Source organism: Ornithodoros turicata, unplaced genomic scaffold (assembly GCF_037126465.1).
Source record: "Ornithodoros turicata isolate Travis unplaced genomic scaffold, ASM3712646v1 Chromosome49, whole genome shotgun sequence".
NCBI classification, from domain to species: Eukaryota; Metazoa; Arthropoda; class Arachnida; order Ixodida; family Argasidae; genus Ornithodoros; species Ornithodoros turicata.
The window spans coordinates 381068-387410 of NW_026999379.1; the positions used below are offsets into that span (position 1 = coordinate 381068).

General features: G+C 43.0%; 1 long non-coding RNA gene across 1 annotated transcript; it reads right to left on the bottom strand.

Moving 5' to 3' along the window:
* Nucleotides 1-1675: 1675 nt before the first annotated feature.
* LOC135374234 (uncharacterized) lies at nucleotides 1676-5604 on the bottom strand. Its single transcript, XR_010416802.1, has 5 exons — nucleotides 5476-5604; nucleotides 5309-5365; nucleotides 4713-4949; nucleotides 4110-4166; nucleotides 1676-2427 (listed from the first exon to the last, which is right to left on the bottom strand). It is a non-coding gene; the product is annotated as an uncharacterized LOC135374234 (long non-coding RNA).
* Between the last annotated feature and the right edge of the window lie 739 nt (nucleotides 5605-6343).

The following is a 6343-nucleotide window of genomic DNA, read 5'->3' on the forward strand; positions in this document are numbered from 1 at the left end:
ACGGTGAAACGGAAGTCCCTCGCCATCAAAACGGTCAAAACGTCACACGGAATTCCAGGCGGAGGAACAAATCGCCGAACATGGAAGACGACCGCTTCCGCTTTGCATCGAGGTTCCCGCTGTGGCGATGTTTTGCCGGGCAGAATTGTGGAATCTCGTTCGTGTTGTGCTGCATAAATTATTATGGAAGATCGACGCATCATTTGCTGACGCTGGTAGAATACTTCCTAACTGGAATCGCAGAGTTAAACGCGTACGCCGACACGAATACACACCGACCAACGGCAAAACGCCAGTGCGCCGCTTGGATAATCTTTTGTGGTTGTCTCTGTGTATTTATCTTAGCGCTTCCAGATATAACTCAACACCAACAGGACTAGCACACAGTTTTAACAATTTGTAAGCTAACCCTTTGTAAACTGGTCACTTCGGAGTGTGCCCAAACTTCACGGAGTGTGCCCACATTTGATGGATGGTGACATAGTTCATTCACGCAAACAGGTATGTGTGCTTTCTTGTTAATGTGCGTTACTGACTCTTGGCCCGCTGTAAATTGGTTTTGCACTCACCTAGCTAAGTCTGCGAACGTACTCCAATCGAACTGTAGTTCGCATATTCCCATGTTTTGAAGGGCATAGTTAGTTAATGTACACGACGTAAATAACGGGAATTACTCGAGGCAGGCCACAAACATAGACAACACAAACAAGTAAGAAATCCGGAGGATTCAAGTTAGAATTTTAGCGTAGCGTAAGCACCTTTTTCCGAAGTTAATGCTTGTTTGATATTTATAGCTAAGTTGAACATAACCTGATGAGTCTCTGTTGGCATTACATTTGAGCTGTTGGCAAATTTATGCATTCTGAAATCACAAAGCATCACCTAGGATGTAAGAGAAAAATCTAGAGTTACGATATTGGGCTGGATCAAGTGTAATATCACTGATGCAACTACTTTCATTGCTGCCATAAAAATGAAGCATGTATCAACGAGAAAGGGTGACACAGAGACATAAAACTAAACCAAATAACTGCACAGGTTTAGGCGGGTTCTTAACTTGCAGTGCCGTGATCATTTGCAGCACTCCCCCACGGAGTCTGATGTTGACATGAATGGCAATGAACATGAGGCGAGAGTCCAGTCCCTTTAGAATTTCACATCCTCAATAGTTCCCATGCTGTGCTGCCACATGCAAGTTAATGTGATTCAAACTTGATAGACGAGACAGCCAAGCTGCATTCAGTTCCTGACAAGGAAAAGAGTCTGGTTCAAACCACAAATAGCTGTTATTGCATGGCAGACAATATAATGTTTTGACAATCAAGATAATGAAATTGGACAGAAAACAAATTTAAAGCTGTAGAGATCTGACGTCTCTCTTTCAACTTTATTCCAAGTGGTGCGTATTCCCTTGAATTAGGAGTAATCTACAGGACAGTACAAATTTTCTGCTAGTATTCAGTCAACCATTATATAAAGTGTTATGTTATGTTATGTATCCAGCATCTACACAATAAGGAGTTCTGAAAATCTTCAGCCTTGTGAAACTGTGCAGGAATGATTTTGTTGAAGCCGGGGAGGACAAATTAAAACAGTGCAGCTGCAATGGTCGGTGTGTAAACAACCAAACAGAAATGCCAGCTTCATTTCACACAGATATATCTCCTATCAGATCCTACTCAAAACCGTCCTTGTGCAAACGTTGACGTTCAGGAAAAATGAAATTTTGCACATTCATATTCCAGTTTCTCAGATGTGTTTTGCTGCCTGTTACTTCCCTTGATGCATACCTACCTTGGGTGTGCATACCTAATTGAGTAATATGTTGTCTGAGGATGTACCATTTATTGGGATAGAGACATATTAGGTCACTATAGATGCTGTTGTGGAATTTCTGCTTGCTGAGACCAAAAGGGGAAATCGAAGCCAAGATATTTCTGCAACTGCAGCACTCAAGTGGGGTGTCACTGCTGTAGCTGTTTTCATAGTTGTAGTGAAAAGGCAGGTATCCAAGAAATAACAGACAGGCACAAAGCTTAACTGAATGCACTTTGGTTCTTCTTGCAGTGCTCTCCCCTTGTAGAAGCGTGGGGTTGCCTCAAAAGGGCCGTTTTGAATAGCTGCGGTGGTAGGTCTCAGAGTGGCACACACGGGTGATTCAGCAGCATTGAACTCTTCACTCATGGAACCCCTGAAAGGAGGGTTACATGCAATCGGTTGTAGATGCTTAGGTAATAGATTTCCTCTTCTTTTTTCTTTTTTTTTTGTGGCATTCGTTTCATCCTACTTCACTCTGTTGCTCCACAGCTTCTGCAAGTATCAGTTTGCCACCACATGCACGAGCAGGGTGCACTTCAACATCCGGAGCTTCGTTGGTGATCTTGAACGTAGGATAGCACCGTATGAGCCCCAGCACCTCTGTATAGCCTACACACAAACAAAAACATTGTTTGTACATTGCATCATGTCGTGCGCAAGGCAAATTATTCAAGTGAAGTCACGGATTGAAAAATGTGTACATACGGTGCTGCAGTGTTGTTTGTGTACATGTTGCTCGAGTGTTACAAATGAATGTTGCAAATGAAGTTAGCAACGTTTGGGCAATGTCGCAGTGTGACATTGATGAAATGTTGCCATACCATTCGGTGCTACCTCGGGTGTGTTCAACAAATACAGATGTAACGCTTTACAATGTTGTAGGAATGTTACATAGCTGTCGCCTAAATGCTGTGTTGTGGTAAGGAAATATGGCTGTAACAGTTGTCATAATGTAGTGAAAACATTACCCAAATGTTGCCACAATATTGCGTGCGCGTTGCTGCGTTGCATCAAATCGCTTGTGTTCTTTCCATTTTGGCAGACTAATTATTTGTGCCCTGGTCTTGCTTTAAATCCACATACGTTGTGGAGGAAGGCAAAGGGGAGCCAGTCCTTTATGTATTTGAGAAGGGCCTTTTGATAACTCTGTCTGGCCCCGGGTGGGCTGTGTCTTTGAATACGCGACCTATAAAACAGTCGTAGGGGCAGTATCCTTCGTGATGCTGTTCCCAGGAAGATTTTTTCTAAAATTCTTTATTGACGTGGTGCAATATAATGTACACTGTTTCTTTTTTGCTGTCAGTATTGAAATTATTGTTGAACTGATACCCACAGTATTAAAACTAACACAACAGAGTTTCTTGTTTGTCTCTTGTTGTGACAAGAGCATTAGCACTCGTCATGAATGAGTGTAATGCCCAGTTACTCAAGCAAATCCACAAAACCTTTTCACTCGCGACTTTACTTTGGTATGGTGGAAGAAAACCCTCGAGGCAAGACTCAACACAATACAATGGGTTTGCGTCTTCCTCTGTCTCTGGGTTTTCTTCCACCATATATAACCAGCTAGAGTGAATGTTATGTCTTCTGCATTACTTTAGTACAAGATGAACACAATGATTCGTGGTCAAATATTGTACATTGTTTCATGTGTGGAGATCACAGTATGAATATTTATGCCAATATGTCTATTCATGCAGAAATGGTATAGTTTCAGTGTAGAATGAGCCTGTGATGCTGCTTTTTTTGTGACTGTCGGTGTTTCCCATACTAGTGTTCCTCAAGTTTGCTAGTGAGATGATTTTGTCACATCTTACAATAAAACAGCTTCTGTGAAATAATGTGTGTAATGTAAATAATAATTTCTTTTCAAAATCATCCTCCATCCTTTCTCTATTCTTGTTTAGTTTCAGGGCTACCTATGTGACCTATAGAGTATGGTGTGTGTTATTACCAGCTTATGCTACCAAGGGTACTCACAAGGGTCAGTGTGTCTGGCAGGCAGCCAAGGTATCCATGCGGGGCAGTTGGTACATATCCATTCGTGGTAACTTCAGCAATTGGACGAGGACACAGGAGAGAGGCCTGAGTTTGTGCCTCTCTAGTCTCTCCTGTGTCCTCGTCCAATTGCTGAAGGTTTTCCACGAACGGCAGGCTGCCCACTATGTTTTTACTGGACTGACACAAAAAAATGTCACCAGTTAAGGTAACAGGCCCTTTCACAAGTTTTGAACTACGGGATAGTTTTTAGAGAACCTGGTCTATGTTGACTAAGCAATGCACAGGCTTACATTTGGCTTGTTCGCATGGATTCTGCAGGCCGAGAACGAGGTGTGGCATGCTCCTCCCTGAAAAACAGAATGTATTACACTTAAATGGTGATCCAGATACTAGATTCCATGAAACAACACTACCATACTCATGAAGACAACTGGGGGTGGCACAAAGCACCACGTGAAGTGATCCCTGACAATTGTCACCACACCTGACATGATATGACGGGGACGAGATCTACGACTGCAGAGGTGAAAAGCAGGTGGCTGACATGCAAAATTGTGTGATGTACTCATATTGCAGTGCTCCCCACTAGCTTCACTGCACCCTCCCAATGGTAGACATTACTGAAATACACATCTTATATTTGTACCCTTGAAATTATTAGAAACTTCACTAAATTTCTGAGCGTTGAGATCAGTGTCACCCCCTTCACACACATGAGACAGGTGAAAGGTTATGTACATTGGGTGACATGTGCTGGACTTGGAAAACTGAACAAATATGGAAGGATGCGTGATAAATATCCTATATTAGGCATGCCTGCACATGTTCTGCTCTTGAGACTTTTTTCTTGCATATCTGTATCATCAAACTTTTATGAAGTCTGCAGAGCTTACCCTTCAGATGGTACAGCGGTATCAAGTATGTAGATACGAAAGCCGCTGCTCAACACTGTGCAGTGCTGATGCGTTGTGAGTAGCAGTTGTTTCCAGTTAAAGTACACCTGTACAGGTGTCCTTTGTGCCATAAATTACCAGGGCACTGAGCTGATCCGATATTAGAGAGAGTGCACAGGTGGGATTGAGACTCAAGCCAGTCTGTCTTGAGGCATTGAATGAACCTAGTCTGCGCAGCTGTGAAAGAAACGACTGGCATAAGTAATTGATATTACATAAATCACAAGCAAATTGCAGGTCATCAACTGCGCTGTTTGTGTTGTCCTGTGCACTTGCTTTGCTTTTTCATGTCGCTACTGATGTGACACAATTGTGCTCAGGAATCCACCAGTGCTACAACTAAATCTACACTAGAAAACGAAAATAAGAGGCGTAAAATAATGATTTCATGCGCCGGGAAACGAAAACGGCAACTGGGAGTGACCGCCTCAAATACTCCTGTCAATGGCTCAGTATCATAACTACCGGTAGTTTCAATTCAGTTAGTGTCCACGAAACCTCGAACTCGTGTACTGCAGAAAGTCTTATGCTTATACCTGTCATTGTGCCACGTGTGAATGTCCATCGATGTGCGAATATGCATGCGTTTCATTCTGAAAACAAAAGAAAGCGATAACACAAGTTTACAGCGTAACTATTACTTGAACGCTACGTCATCTTTATCTCGTTAACGCAAGCGTACACAAATGTACGATAATCTTACCTTCATATATCTTCTCCACAGGAGTCATAGAAAGACGGTCGGCACAACATCGCTTTTAACAACTTTTTCTTTTCTTCTTTGTCGGTGGCACGCTCAGTCTTGCTCTGAAGATATCACTACGTCGTAACGTCCGCGTCGTCTGAGAAGTGCATCGAACATACACGAGACGCTGTTTTCAGTTTTATCGCACGGTTGATAGCACGCATCAAAGTGCAAAGTTGGGCCAATCAGTAATGATAGCACGCAATCGTAGGCTACCACTTTCGCTCCGCACATCGTCGTCTAGGGTATGGTAAAACGAAATGTTCGGATTCCTCGTTGAGGTATTCTTGCAGTAAGGCACACTGCGAACATTATCATCCGACATCCTTGACAACAAATGCCGCGTACAGCAATTAGAAACATTCTGAAGCTTCGGAATCGGGACAGATGCAGACGTGGGAACACTAGCAGTATACGTCGTCTGCTCAGGCACCATCCGGGGCCTCTCAAACAACCAATGGGCTGAGATTCCGCAGAACGTAACTTGTAGCTGTTGTTGCCAGCTGACTTTTATGTTGAGAATGCGGATATGATTATCTGAAAATTAATTGTCTTGATAACAATGCAGTTTTTTTTTCGGCATAATTTGTAGGCTTACATTTCAAGCTAAGGGTAATCGAACGGTGACACCTCCCAAAGCGAGTTGCTGCATGCTACTATCCCTTTAAGTAACCATCAGCCACAAGCAGGTTCTCCGAACCTCCAAACAAAGTACGGAATACGAGCATGCCTGGGTAAAGGCTCGCTTTCGTGGAGCAAAATTACTGCCGAAGAACCGGTTAAACCAGGACCGAAAAAAGTAACGGTTCCAACCCCTGTAAACGTA